The sequence below is a fragment of the Schistocerca serialis genome, chromosome 1, assembly GCF_023864345.2.
Source record: "Schistocerca serialis cubense isolate TAMUIC-IGC-003099 chromosome 1, iqSchSeri2.2, whole genome shotgun sequence".
Classification (NCBI taxonomy): domain Eukaryota; kingdom Metazoa; phylum Arthropoda; class Insecta; order Orthoptera; family Acrididae; genus Schistocerca; species Schistocerca serialis.
In genome coordinates this window covers 305,724,706-305,739,415 of record NC_064638.1, presented here as the reverse complement: position 1 = coordinate 305,739,415, position 14,710 = coordinate 305,724,706, and the positions used below count along the sequence as shown (strand labels likewise).

The following is a 14,710-nucleotide window of genomic DNA, read 5'->3' as shown; positions in this document are numbered from 1 at the left end:
ATGCATGCTACTGTGTCAGCAACCAACAGTTGATATATCTCCCTCCGCCCCCCTCCCCCCCACCTCTCTCTATCTCTCTCTCTCTTTTCCTCTGTGTGTGTATGTGTGTGTGGGGGGGGGGGGGGGGCGTGCACACATATGTGCACATGTGCGTGCACACACTATCAAGAAGAGATTTGCGGTGGGGGGAGGTGAAAGCAATTCACTGTCCATTCTACAAATCTGTCTGCTGGTTAGCACCTCTTCCATATGGTGAGTAATGAACTATTGTCATATGCAGTAAAACTTCATTAAGACACTCGTGAATTAATTTTTTTCCTATTTAAAATACTCTTTCACTCCAGTCCAGAAATTCTTTCGTACTAGTGTATATACACATTCCCTGTTTAATGTGCACCTCTCCCACAATACACATGCTGTCCTTCCATTGGTAGCATCTTTTTGAAAATATACGGAAGAATGAAAAAAAGATTGTTAGTGGCATCATGCATTTTCAGAGTCAGAGGATCCTATAGTCACTCCCCACCCAATTTTATTTGCTTTTTTATAGTTTAGTGTAAGATGTTTTATCAACTTCAAAGAATTGCAATAAATCACATTGTTAATTCCAAACTGTTACATAGTCATTAACAATCTGTTGTTACCTGGTGAACAAATTGTAGTGCTACTGAACAGGTAGAACAAGAAACAATGTTAACTATGATTAGACAATGTTTATTTATTTATTCCATGTGATCTGATGGTACACAGTGTGTTGCAGATGTCGGAAAATATCATTTAACATTGTTAACATATATTAACATAGGCCTATAGTATCCTAATGTATTATATTGCTCAATGTTTTCAATTTAACACAAACAGCAAGATTACTGTTCTAAGTATTCATTTACAGAGTAAAAACAGTGACACAACAAATATGACTTCACGGCTTTGCTAAATTTTATGTTGTCTTCGATGGACTTAATACTAGTGGGAAGATTGTTGAACAGTTGGAGGCCCATGTGGAAAGATCCCTTTTTACACAGTTGAGTATTTGTATGTATAACATGCAGGTTTCCATTTTTCCTGGTGTTGTGTTCATGTATTTCATTATTTTTTTACAACTCTGGGGTCAGTTGGCACTATGTGGTTTCTGAAAAATTGTAGAGTCTCAAGAATGTAGAGGCAAGGCAGTGTAAGGATTTCCAACTTTCTGAAGATGGGTTTGCAGGAGTCTCTGGGTTTGCTCCCAGTAATAATCCTCATTGCTCTCTTCTGGATTCTGAATGTGCTCAGAGCAGTTGGACAATTTCCCCAGAATATTACATCATATTTTAGGTGGGCTTGTATGTAAGCGTAGTGTGCACTGGTTAATGTTTTCCGGCTAGCACATGTTTTCAGTATACTCAATACATAACAGCCAGTGCAAATCCTGGCATTTACCTTTCCTGTATGTGTATTCCATTTCAGGTTATCTTGAACCCACAGACCCAGGAATTTGAAAACAGTGTCGGTATCTATTGACTGGTTATTTACAGTGACAAATGGCTGAGAGGAATTAGCGTTTTGTGTTGTGTGAAAGTTCATGGAAGCTGTCTTTTTGGTGTTGATAGTTAAACTGTTGATTTTAGCCCAGTTGCTGAGTTGTTCAGTGGCCAAGTTCACAGCTTTTTGCACAGCATCTGTATTCTCCCCTTTGAGGAGTACAGTTGTGTCATCAGCAAATATTATTGTTTTGTGTGCATCAATATTCAGGCTCAAGTCATTAATATACAGGAGGAAAAGTAGGGGTCCCAATACTGAGCTCTGTGGAACACCTTGCTTTACAGTTTTATTACTTGATAGTATTTCGGTTATTGAGTTAATGCTGACTCTCTGCATCCGATTGGTTAGGAATGTAGAAATCCAGTTGTTTGCAATTCCTCTGATACCGTAGTGTTCTAATTTTTCCATTAATATTTTGTGGTCAACAGTGTCAAAAGCCTTTGACAGATCCAGAAATATGCCTGTTGTGGGTTGTTTTCTATCTAACAGTTCTAATAGCATATTTATGCAATCATATACTGCAGTTTCAGTAGATTTGTTGCTTCTGAACCCATGTTGAGCTAAACTTAGTAAATCTTTTTTTTTTTTTTTTTTTTTCCAATGAAGTCCATCTTTTTTTTTTTTTTTTTTTACATTATTTTTTCAAAAACTTAGAAAAGCACGATGAGATTGAGATAGGCCTGTAGTTATTCATATCTTTATTATCACCTTTTTTGAAGACAGGAATTACTTTAGAAAGTTTCAGAGCTTCAGGGAAGATACCTGCCTGGAAAGAACAGTCACAGAGGTGAGTTAATGGTTCAGCAATTGTGTGTTCACAATTTTTGATTACAGCTGCTGGGATACCATCAATTCCAGCTGAATATGAATTTTTTAACTCTCTGAGGGCTCTTGCAACATCATTTTCAGTGACTTTGGTAATGAAAATTGACTCTGCACATGTGTGATATGCTCGTAAAGAAATTGTTGAAAGAGTTCACCACAACTTCGGGATTAGATATAGATTCATTGTTGAGTTTGATTTCTATGTTCGTGTGTGAAGCTTTTATTTCCCCTCTTTCCCTTTTTATGATATTCCACATTGCTTTTACTTTATTGCTGGATTTGTCAATGTACTCATCATTCTGCATCCTTTTTGCTTGTCTCATCACTCTTCTTAGGATACATGTGTAGTTTTTATAGTATTCTGTCAGTAGGAGGGAGTCACTAGTTTGTTTACATAACATGTGGCGTATTCTTTTATGTTTGCAAGAGATTTTTATAGCTGGTGTAATCCAACTCTTGTTTCTATTATTATTATTATTATTATTATTATTATTTATTCTTACTGGTTTTTGTGGAAAGGCCTCTTGAAAGTGGTGGGTCATTTTGTCATGAATTTCATGTTGACATCATTTGCTGTGTACATCTCTGTCCACTTTTCTTTACTAAGGAGGCCATTTAGCTTGTTCAAGTTCTCTTGGGTGAAAAACCTTCGTAAAGTTTTAGGTGGGACTGGGTTTGAGGTATCTTTGCTAACATCGACCTTTAGAATGACAGATTGGTGGTCACTGAATCCTGCATTGTATACTTCTAGAGTTGGGTTAAGTTTATTACTATTTGCAAAAATTTGATCTAGAGCTGTCTTGGATGTGGGTGTTATTCCGGTGGGCTCGTTTACAAGGCCATGCAGATTATAAGTTTTTGCAATGTTAATCAATGTTTCCCTGTTTCTGTTGTGGGTGAGAAAGTGTATATTAATGTCACCACATATAATCACATCCTGTTTCCACTGACTTATTTTGGATAGAAACAAGTCCATTTGTAACAGAAAATCATTAATACTACTGGAGGGGGGACAGTAAATTGTAGCTACAATTAGATTTAGATCTGTAAGCTTTATGGCTGCACATTCAAAGATCATGTCTGTTCCTATTTCCTTTAGGGTAGGAAGTGGGCTATATTCAATGTGTTGTTTTATGAAGATGGCAACCCCACCATGTCCATCATTTGATCTGGAGTAGTGTTCGCACAATTTGAAGTTTGGTAGTGAGATTAACTTAACTACATCAGTGCAGAGCCAGTGCTCTGCTAGGCATACTACTGAGATATCACTGAGTTCACTGGTCAGCAAAATGCTTAAGTCATCAGTTTTGTTGCTCAAGGATTGGACAGTGTGATAATCGATTTTCAGATCTGAGTGGGGTTTACTCAGGGGGCTCGAAGTCATATTTATCGTGTCACTGACCTTTGGATTAAATTGTGCTGTATTCCAGGCATGTTGACTTCTGAGCAGTTGTGCTGGTTCTGTTGGTCGTCCTTAGCAGCCGACTCATCTTCCAGGCGGGCCTGAAAAGTATCCACATGCACTTCATTCTCCTGAGGCATCACATTTACGTTTTGGAGGGATGTCTCGATAATGTTCACCATCACATTATTGATCCTGTCAGGTTCCTGACCTTTTTGAGGGATCAGGGGGTTTGTGTTTCGTCTCTGTGACTTCGTGACCCATTTGTCTAGTGTAGTTTGCACAGTATGGCCACTATTACTCCTTTTATTTCCCATCTTGTTTGTCTTTCCAATTGCTTATTAGCGTCTTTTTATGGCTTTTGGTTTCTTATTGTCCCCCGTAGTTGTCAGGAAGGCCAGTCTATTGCAGATAATCTCCTTACCACGTTTGTTTAGGTGTAAGCCATGGACTCTGTAATCCTTCTCTTAGCTATATTCCTAACTTTCAATTGACTTCAACTTTATTGTATGTAAAATGCTCTTTAAGAAAGCTACTCAGCTGTAGCAAAGTGCAGGATGATTGAGAAAAGACTTTTAGTTTTAGTGCTTAAAGATTTGTGCAAAACACCTGAAAAATCAGAGAAAGACATTTTCAGTAGCAGAGATATTTTAAATTATACGGAAATATGATGAAACAATATGCTGTCACAAAAATAATTTTTAAGTCTCCTAGGATGTTAAATTGAATGTTGCAAGATGATGTGGCAGTTGCTTGTGAAGCAACAGAAAATGAAAGCTGGTAGATAACCTGAGCTGAAAAATCGTTAAATTCCTTATATTCTCCGAACTAGGGCTGTATAAATTTCTGTACAGTAACTGACTAGGAATTCAAGCAAAAGGTCTGTAACTTATGCTTATGTAGACAATATAAAATTTTAAAAATATCTATGGATAGGATCAATAAGTGTGAGACACATTCTGGAACCGATTACCAAAACTCGAGGCCAGACTTGCACCACCTGGAAAATTGCATCCTAGAAAGCCTTAACTGAGGTAAAATACCAACAAACATCTATCAGATAATGCTGTTGTTCCCTAGAAATGTTGCAACAAAAGGCAACAGCCAATCCTTCCAGTGCTGAAAAAAATCAAGAAGAAAAGGCTCTTCTCAGAGCCATCTCTAATAATGGTATCACCAAAAATAGACAACAAATTCTGTCAGAACTTTGCTGCATGCATAAATGGGACTTACTTTGTGTTGAAGAAACACACAGAAAAGAAGGGGCAATAATACCAGAAATACAGGGGATGAAATTAGCCACAGAAAATCCACATCCTAAATATGGCAGAGCTATCTTCACAAAACCTGAAACAGCCATAACATCAACCAATAGAACTACCAACAACAAAAAATAGAACTACTGACTGTTGAACATGGCACCTATACAATAACATCAGTATGTGGAGAGGAGGTCATCCTGATATTGCCACCTAATTGCAACAACCAGAAAAGACAGTCCAGTTAGTAGACTTTAACTACCACAGCACATCGTGTGGGTACAGATGAGGATAGACACATATTAGGTAAGTGGGTGGGAATAAATAAATTATCCCTGATTCATGACCCCAAGCTACCATGCTCATTCAACAGCAAGATCTGGAATGTGAATTCAACACCAATAATCATTTTGTAAGCACAAATATGGAAGATCAGTGCTTAACAACCTTATACACACCTAATTACTCTGAAGGTTCAACTTTTAAGAAGGTAAATGGACAGAGTGCACTGAGGAACTGGGTGGAGAAATAAAAAATCTCTGCCTAATCCCAGAAATTTACCAATCCTTCATAAATATCTTTGAAAAGATTTCTAGGAGACATATACCATGATGCATTTTATCAGGCTTGTCCGACAAATCAAAAGACATCCTGAGGAAATACGAAACACTTTATGAACAGGATCTTTTTGGTGAAGAGTTAGTGCTATGCTGAGAAACATAGATGGAAATGATTAGTGAGTCACAGCAGAGGAAATGGGTCATTCCCAGAAAGAATCAGTGTGACCCACAGCAGCAAAGTGGCCTGGAACATAGTCAAAAAACATAACAATGACCTAAGATAGCCAAGTAAATCCTTACAATAACACCTAATCAAATTTCTCACCAACTCCTACTAAATGGGAAACCCAAAAAGAAAAGTCTGGAAATAAAAGTTATCAGAAGCCAGAGCCAAGAATCAAACAAGTTTGAAATGTCTTTTCCTGCAGGTATTTTTTATTCATGTCAAAGGCTTCAATTACAAGGGAATTAACAGAAACTAACAGTTATAAAACATGTAAGTAGACAATGGACATTAATATGTAAAGGGACAAAGAAATCTATGATTAACTTGTTTTTGCTCAAAAGTGAGTTACATTCAAAGCATTACAGTTAGCATACAGTCAGAAGTAATTGTACATAAATAAGCATTCATAAATACACGTAAGTATAGACTAACAGACATTGAATTAAATTGTCTTTGACCAGAAATGGGCAATGTCCAAGGCATTAGAACTGGTCAGCATCATCTCTTCTTCTGCACATGATGACAGGCATAGACGGCAGTTGCGCAGGTGAGACATTGTCTGCTCCTCTCCACACTCACAAGTTGAGGGTCCTCTAGCATATCCCCATTTTTCAAGAGTTTTTTTACACCGTCCAACACCATTTTGTAATTTGTTGAGGGGCTTCCAGGTACACCAGCTCTCATTATCACTGGGAGGTAGTTCTTCTTTAGGTTGTCTGCAGCCTAGAGGAGCAGTCTCTACTCTCTTTCTTTACATGTCTAGCCTTTGGTTTGTGTTGTTGTTGTTTACATAGTTCCTTACAAAACTTTTTCTGGACTTCAAGCAAGAGGACACTGGCAAATGGGCAAATAATAGGTGAGTGTCAGATGTCAAGGCTCTGTGTCCTTCTGCTTGAACACCTGCTTCATGCCTGATGTCGGGTGGAGCTATACCTGCTAGATTATACAGCTGCTCCAATTTAGCGGGTCTCAGGCGCCCAGTGATTATGCGGCACGTCTCATTCAGAGTGATGTCCACGTGCCTAGCATGGTAGTAGTTATGCCAGAGAGGCGCTGCATATTAGCCTGCAGAGTAGCACAACGCGAAAGCCAAAGTCCACTGGGTATGCACCCCAGTTAGATCCCCTTAGTTTTCATATGATATTATTCCTTGCGGACACTTTCATTTTGGTGTTTTGACAATACGTTTTGAATGTTAGGCTCTGTTCTAAGGTCAAGATACTTTGGGGAAAATGAATGTTCAAGTTGAGTGCCATTCCATGAAATATTTAGTTGTTGGTTGGCCTATCTGTTTTATAGGTGGAAAGCACAGACTTGCCTTTTTGTAGGGTTAGGCCTTAAGTTATTATTTTTGTAGAACCATCCTAGTCCTCCAAGTGCTTCAGACAGTGCCAGTGCCAGATCATCCATGTACAAAAAACTTCTGGTGTACAGCGAGGGTAGTTGATCATTTGTATACATATTATGAATGCTATCGACAGGGGATCTCAAGTTGATTCCGTATTTCTAGATTTCCGGAAAGCTTTTGACACCATTCCTCACAAGCGACTTCTAATCAAGCTGCAGGCCTATGGGGTATCGTCTCAGTTGTGCGACTGGATTCATGATTTCCTGTCAGGAAGGTCGCAGTTCGCAGTAATAGACGGCAAATCATCGAGTAAAACTGAAGTGATATCAGGTGTTCCCCAGGAAAGCGTCCTGGGACCTCTGCTGTTCCTGATCTATATAAATGACCTGGGTGACAATCTGAGCAGTTCTCTTTGGTTGTTCGCAGATGATTCTGTAATTTACCGTCTAGTAAGGTCATCCGAAGACCAGCATCAGTTGCAAAGCGATTTAGAAAAGATTGCTGTATGGTGTGGCAGGTGGCAGTTGACGCTAAATAACGAAAAGTGTGAGGTGATCCACATGAGTTCCAAAAGAAATCCGTTGGAATTCGATTACTCGATAAATAGTACAATTCTCAAAGCTGTCAATTCAACTAAGTACCTGGGTGTAAAAATTACGAACAACCTCAGTTGGAAAGACCACATAGATAATATTGTGGGGAAGGCGAGCCAAAGGTTGCGTTTCATTGGCAGGACACTTAGAAGATGCAACAAGTCCACTAAAGAGACAGCTTACACTACACTCGTTCGTCCTCTGTTAGAATATTGCTGTGCGGTGTGGGATCCTTACCAGGTGGGATTGATGGAGGACATCGAAAGGGTGCAAAAAAGGGCAGTTCATTTTGTATTATCACGTAATAGGGAAGAAAGTGTGGCAGATATGATAGACGAGTTGGGATGGAAGTCATTAAAGCAAAGACGTTTTTCGTCACGGCAAGATCTATTTACGAAATTTCAGTCACCAACTTTCTCTTCCAAATGCGAAAATATTTTGTTGAGCCCAACCTACATAGGTAGGAATGATCATCAAAATAAAATAAGAGAAATCAGAGCTCGAACAGAAAGGTTTAGGTGTTCGTTTTTCCCGCGCACTGTTCGGGAGTGGAATGGTAGGGAGATAGTATGATTGTGGTTCCAATAACCCTCTGCCAAGCACTTAAATGTGAATTGCAGAGTAATCATGTAGATGTAGATGTAGATTAAAGAGTATAGGAGCCAGAACACTGCCCTATGGTAACCCATTCCTCTGTAGTCTCCATCTACTGCGCCATCCTTGAAATTCCACGAAAAATCTCCTGTTGCTAAGGAAGTTGGCTATTAAGGTGGTTGAAGTAGAGTCATTAGTGACGTCATAAAATTTTTTCAGGGTTAATTTATGGTTCACAGTGTCATATGCAGCAGACAGGTCAACAAAGACCACACCGGTTACCATACGTGATTCAAAGCTGTCTTCGATGTACTCGGTGAAACTGAGGATCTGTGATGTGCAGCTTTTACTTGGTCTAAAGCAGCCTGTTGAGGTATGATCACAGAGTCAATTGCTTCTGTCAAGCAATTCAGAATCATTATCTCCAAGATTTTATACTAATGGCAAAGAAGAGATATGGGACGGTAGTTCATAGGATCATTGTTCTCTTTACCGGATTTAAGGATAGCGATGACACGAGCTTTCCGCAAGACTTTGGGGATCCTACCAGAGCTTAAGCAGTTGTTAAAAAGTTCTAAAATCCATTTTAGTGTTGCAGGACCAAAACGTTTTATTTGCTCATTCCTAGGATCATCCAGATCAGCAACCTTTCCTTTTTTACACTTACTAACCGTCCTCTGCAGCTCTTCCAAGCAGAAAGGTATAGACAGGTCGGTAACAGAAGTACGCATGTTATTAGACAATGCAGAAATGCAGTCTTCCATCCTTCTTCTTCACAAGGACCACAGAATAGGAACAGGTACTTTCTGCAGGTTCATGTCGTCTTGCAGCATCTTTGCCACTTCTCCTTGGTTATCCATTCTCCGGCTGATAACATCCTACAGGTGGATAATCCCAAGGGTTACGCGGTGTTCTACCATGTGCTGCTTGATCTGTCTTTTCTCCACTTCAGATTTGAAAGCATCTGAAATTGTCACAGAACAGCTAATACTCACCAACATTGTTCCTCAGTCAGGCCAGAGCCTGTTGGCTATTCAGTAGTAGCTTCCTCCTCTGTGTTTCCTGTAGTGATAGCAAAGCACATTTCTTCATCAGTGTCATTAAGCTGCTCTTCCTGCACTATTTTGGCTAGCCCTGTGCACATATCTTTAGGGACGAGTTGCAGCTGCTCATGACAGTTAGTAATCCAAAGTTCTCTTCAACCACCTGCAGTGCTTATGAACTTCATTTGAATGTAGATTTCTTTTGTAAACCTGAGTAACTTTTTACAATTGAGAAAAGTGTCACAGTTTAACTGAGCTTCTAGACTGACAACTGGGACTCATTTTATTGATGACAATCGCTCACAGCAGTCTGTGTCAGGTGTGCTTGTTGAAAAAGCTTCATTAGTTGGGAACTCTGATCTTCCGCATTCTGTGGCTAATTGTGATGCATCAAGATATCCCATCTGAAAATTATATTATGACTACATTCTGACAAAATTACAAATTTGAAGGGCTGTGTTCCTTCAGTGATTGTTATTCTTACAATATCTGTTCCTGCAGTCTTTCAGCACAGTCATTATCATATAATGGAACATAGTTTCCTCTATCTGGTAATATTAAGCATTCATCATTACAGAAAATGAAACCCCAAGAGTCAACAAGTGCCAAGACAGGTTGGCTGTGAATGAGATTTCCTGGCATCTCGATGACTGTTGTCCATGAAGGATTTTCATTTGTGGCAGCCTCACTTTCATCAATGGTCGCCTTGCTTAGTTTTCGTGAATTCAACAGCTAGTTGAGTGGCTAGTACCTCTGTACAGCACAGAGAATAGGTATGCTGTGTTTGGAAGTGACCTTGTCCAGGTATGGTGATGAGCTTCATCCCACCGGTCGATTTTAATTGTCTGGAGTTGACTGGCATGAATAGAATTGTTGTGGTGGTTGACATCTGGCAGTTAAGCAGACATCAAAAACTTGTTTTCTTTCTCTGCAGTGGTGTTCAATGTGTCAAGGGTATGCATTGCAGTCTGTCCTCCAAATGGCTGTTCTTTCTTGGCAGAAGAATTGTTATATGTGCATTGGTCAGGTGCTGGGCTGTCGCTTGATGGCTCCGGAGTAAGTCCAATTTGGCCAGGTCCATTGTTCCTGATGCATTCAACTGGTGGCAGAGATTGGTGCTAAAGATTGATACATGGTTTGTATAAAAAGTAATGAGACAGATTTTTTGCTGACACGACTACATGACTGTACTTCCCAGTGCGGCATTGGGGGGGGGGGGGGGGGGGGTGTACTGGGTGTCTGGCCGAAAACACGTGAGGTGCCGTTTTCCTGTGGGCTCTTGTCTCAGGAGCTCTTGAGTGGACACGTTGCAAAGTCGTCAGTCATGGTGCAACATGCAGCAAACAATCACTCAACATTACACCATCAAGTTTTGTGAGAAACTAGGAAAATTGGGTAAGGAAACATTCATATGTGTTGCCAAGCCTATGGCAATGATTGCCTGTTAAAAGCCTGGGTTTTCAGGTGTGTGAAGAGCTTTAAAGAGGGCCAGGACAGCTTTGAGGACCAGGGCCACTCCAGACACCTGTCAACCAGCAAAACTGATGACAACATTGACCATGTGTGCGTTTTATTGAACACTGACCATCGCATGAGTGTCAGGATGATAGTAGCGCCCTCAGGCTTGATAAAATGACAGTGCATAACATCATCACCAAAGAATTGTCGGTGAGGAAGATCTGCGCCTAGATGGTTCCAAAGATTTTGTCAGACGTTCAAAACCAAGCACTTGTGGACGCCTACCAAGACAATCTCCAGAGCCTTGAAGCTGATCCAGAATTTTTAGATAACATTATCACCAGAGACAAATCCTGGTTGTTTCAGTATGACATGGAGACAAAGTGCATGATTGCCGAATGGCACACTGCAGCATCCCCATTTCCAAAAAGTCCAAAAACAGCTCACATGAGCAAATTGAAGGTGAACGCCATGCCGATTGTGTTTTTTGACGTCAGGGGCATGGTTTATCATGAGGCCAAACTGTCATCGGTTCTTTTTATTGCGAAGTGCTCAAGAGACTGAAAGCCAGGGTCCATTGCGTGAGGCCAGCCATCACCAATGATTGGAAGCTGCATCATGACAATGTGCTGAGTCATACCTGTTTCATGGTAGCCTGCTACCTGGCCAAGAAAGGGATTCCAACGATTCCCCAGCCCCCCCTACAGTCCCAATGTGGCTCCACTAGACCTTTTTTTTGTTCCCCAAACTAAAAACTTTCCTTAAATGACACCATCATGGGACCCTGGACTAGGTCCAAGCCGTCACAACGAGGACTTTGAAGGACATCCCAGACTCAGCGTTCATGGTAGCTTTTGAAGTGTGGAAATCTCACATGCAGTGGGTTGTTGACTCTCAAGGGTCACACATTGAAGAGTACTAAATGGTTGTAGCAATATTTAGAATAAATTTTGATTTAAAAAATCAGTCTCATTACTTTTTATAAAACCCTGTACATCTGTTCTTCAACATTCTCTGTTACCTCCTGATGTATATGGCCAACATTCATTGCTGCTAGTCTGTGCTTACCTGGTCCAATTGTTCTGGCTGCCATAAAATGCTGTATCTCTTCTCTTATAAAATGGCGTAACAGATAGGTGAGGTCATGGTGGTCTTCCACAACCATCATGGGGATGACATTCAGGATTCACTCTTACATCTGTTGTCCAACATTTTTCTGTTGCATTTTGTCAATTTTTTGGCGCCATCTGATTATTTTCTCTATTGTTGTGACATCTTTTACCAGAGATCTTTTGCAACTTCTTCCATCAAGTGTGAGATTTAGTCAGCTTCTGTTGTACTCGGATCACAGTGTGACATAGGCCTAAAACAGTCTGTATGTAAGACTGTACCATTTCCCCATGACATTTTGCCATGTTCTTTCACTAAGCAGACTTGCTGCTGCGTGTTGCCAAATATTTTCTTCAGTTTGGCCTGGATTTATGCCAGCTGTTGAGTTTCTCTTCATTGTTCAGAACCACTGCTGGGCTGTGCCACCTAAGTTAAAGAACACATTTGCCAAACACATCAGGACATTCTGCCTGTTATATTTGGCAACTTGATTGAGTCTTTCCAGCCATTTTTTGGGTCCCAACCAGCCTCTCCAGAAAACACTGATGGATACCTGATGTGCTGCTGACTTACTGCTGTTTAGGAATTCATTGGTCTCCTGAGCATGCAGACCTTGGGAATGATGTACTTCTTGCATTCCAGCTCCTGTCCTCATAAGTTACGGCTTTTTTGTTGCCCAATTGGAGCCACAGTGATGCAGACATTTTGAAGTACCCAACGTCTTCACCAAACAGAATAGAGTCTAAATCCAAAAGCAGGGTTGTCTGTGAAGTACAACACTTAGCACTAAAAGCATATTTATTACAAACACCAAGGTATAGCCAGAACAGAAATGAACACTTGGGCAGAGAGTGCAGCTACTTACACAAACATCGAATGTTCCAGAACATACAAATGTGATAGATTTATGGAACCTTACTGAACTGATAAATACTAAATAGCAAATAACTGCAGGTATTAAGGTTTGAATAGGTTACCCAGAGCACACCAACCAGTGGTTCCAGCTGCTACAGCATGCTACTTGCAGAACAGCTCTCAGAAATATTTGATGTAGACAGATGTGGACTGTTTTTCAAAACTGTGCCTTACAAACGTTACACAGTAATAAATTGACACAATGAGGTCAACAAAGATAGAGTGACAGTACTCACTTTCAGCACAGAGAAGCTTATGTTGGTCTTTGTCAACTGAGCTGGAAATCTCCATTTCTTGTAAAATATGCATGAATTGCCATGAGAATAAATGAATTTGCAGTGGCTCAGGCAATATGCATACAGTTTTTTTTTCTCTGGAGGAATATGCTGGTTACTCACAAAAGTTGAACTTTTTTTTCCTCCTGATCCATCCAACAAATTTAAGCCCAAGCTTCAAACAATTATAAAAGTGACAGAAGAGTTTTAACACAAATGTGTTGTTGAACAATATGTTAGAAAATGAAAAGATATAGAATCCTCTGGATGCATTTGGTTTTGTTTCAGCTGAGTGGAATGTTATGGAATTCCTGGTATCAAAAACTGTTTGTAGATGACTAGTATTTCAGGTGAATTTATCACTCTTTTTGGGCTGTTTTAAGTGTTTGTGGCAGATTGGGTGCAGTTTTTGTCATACATATTTCAAGAAGCAAATGTCGAAGTTAATAATTCTGATGATAGCGAGTAGGCACTCTACAAAACCTCAGTTACATCCATTTGCAAGGTATTGTTTCAGCTCTGACTTACATTATTACACCTGAGAGTGGTCATAAAAGATAGTGTTTAGATCAGTCAGAGATTTTCTTCTTCAAGTATCACACAGAAGACATATGATGAAAATTTATTGAAATATATGTGTAAGTTGAAATGTTTGTGTAGGTCATGTAATTTTCAGAAACTGTCACCTCGGCGATGATGAGGAAATGTAGTGGCCTCATCTTTTTTGCTACACATGTAGTGTATTTTTTAATATGGATGATATACTCTACCCCATATATTGATTGACCTTGTTTCATGTAATAAAATTAATCATCACATGATTGTAGAAAGACAGTAGATTATTTTGTCAATGTATAGAATTGAAAATAAAGGTTTCACAGAATTTCATTTCGAAATGATACCAAATTATTAATGATGTCCAAAACAATGATGGGAAGCAAAAACAAGAAGAATGTGGATGACCTAAAGCCAGAGTAGAAGCCATTCAGTATACTTTAACAACTGTTTAATGGTCATGACATACGCATTAAAACAGTACTCACTGTTGCATTGCTTGGTTGAGAATTCCCAGAATATAGTTCTAAAACAAAGTTATCAACTGAATTATGAGAAGGAAACTTGCTACTCACCATATAATGTAGATGCTGAGTCACAGGTAGGCACAACAAAAAGACTCTCACAATTATAGATTTCAGCTGTTAAGACCTTCATCAACAATAGGCATGCCACACACACACACACACACACACACACACACACACACACTTGCAGTCTCCTCGGGCAACTGAAACCACATTGGTTCAGTTGCCTGAGACTGCAGTCATGTGTGTGAGTTGCATTTGTGTGAGTATGTGTATGTGTGTGTCTGTGTATTGTTGATGAAGGCCTTAGTAGCCAAAAACTATATGTCTTTTTGTTGTGCCTATGTGCGACTCAGCATCTTTCCTTCTCATAATATACAACTGAATTGGTATTTTTTATTAAACAGTAATGGAAATGCCTGAATTGTTGTGGTTTATAGATAAGCACTTGTATGATTATTTTTGACATTCAGTAGTCACCTTAAATACCACTCAT

General features: G+C 39.6%; 1 protein-coding gene across 2 annotated transcripts in view; it reads left to right on the top strand.

Moving 5' to 3' along the window:
- The window catches only part of LOC126469085 (putative tRNA (cytidine(32)/guanosine(34)-2'-O)-methyltransferase), a 77,955-nt gene that overhangs the window by 33,325 nt on the left and 29,920 nt on the right, over positions 1-14,710 (top strand). The window lies entirely within an intron of this gene.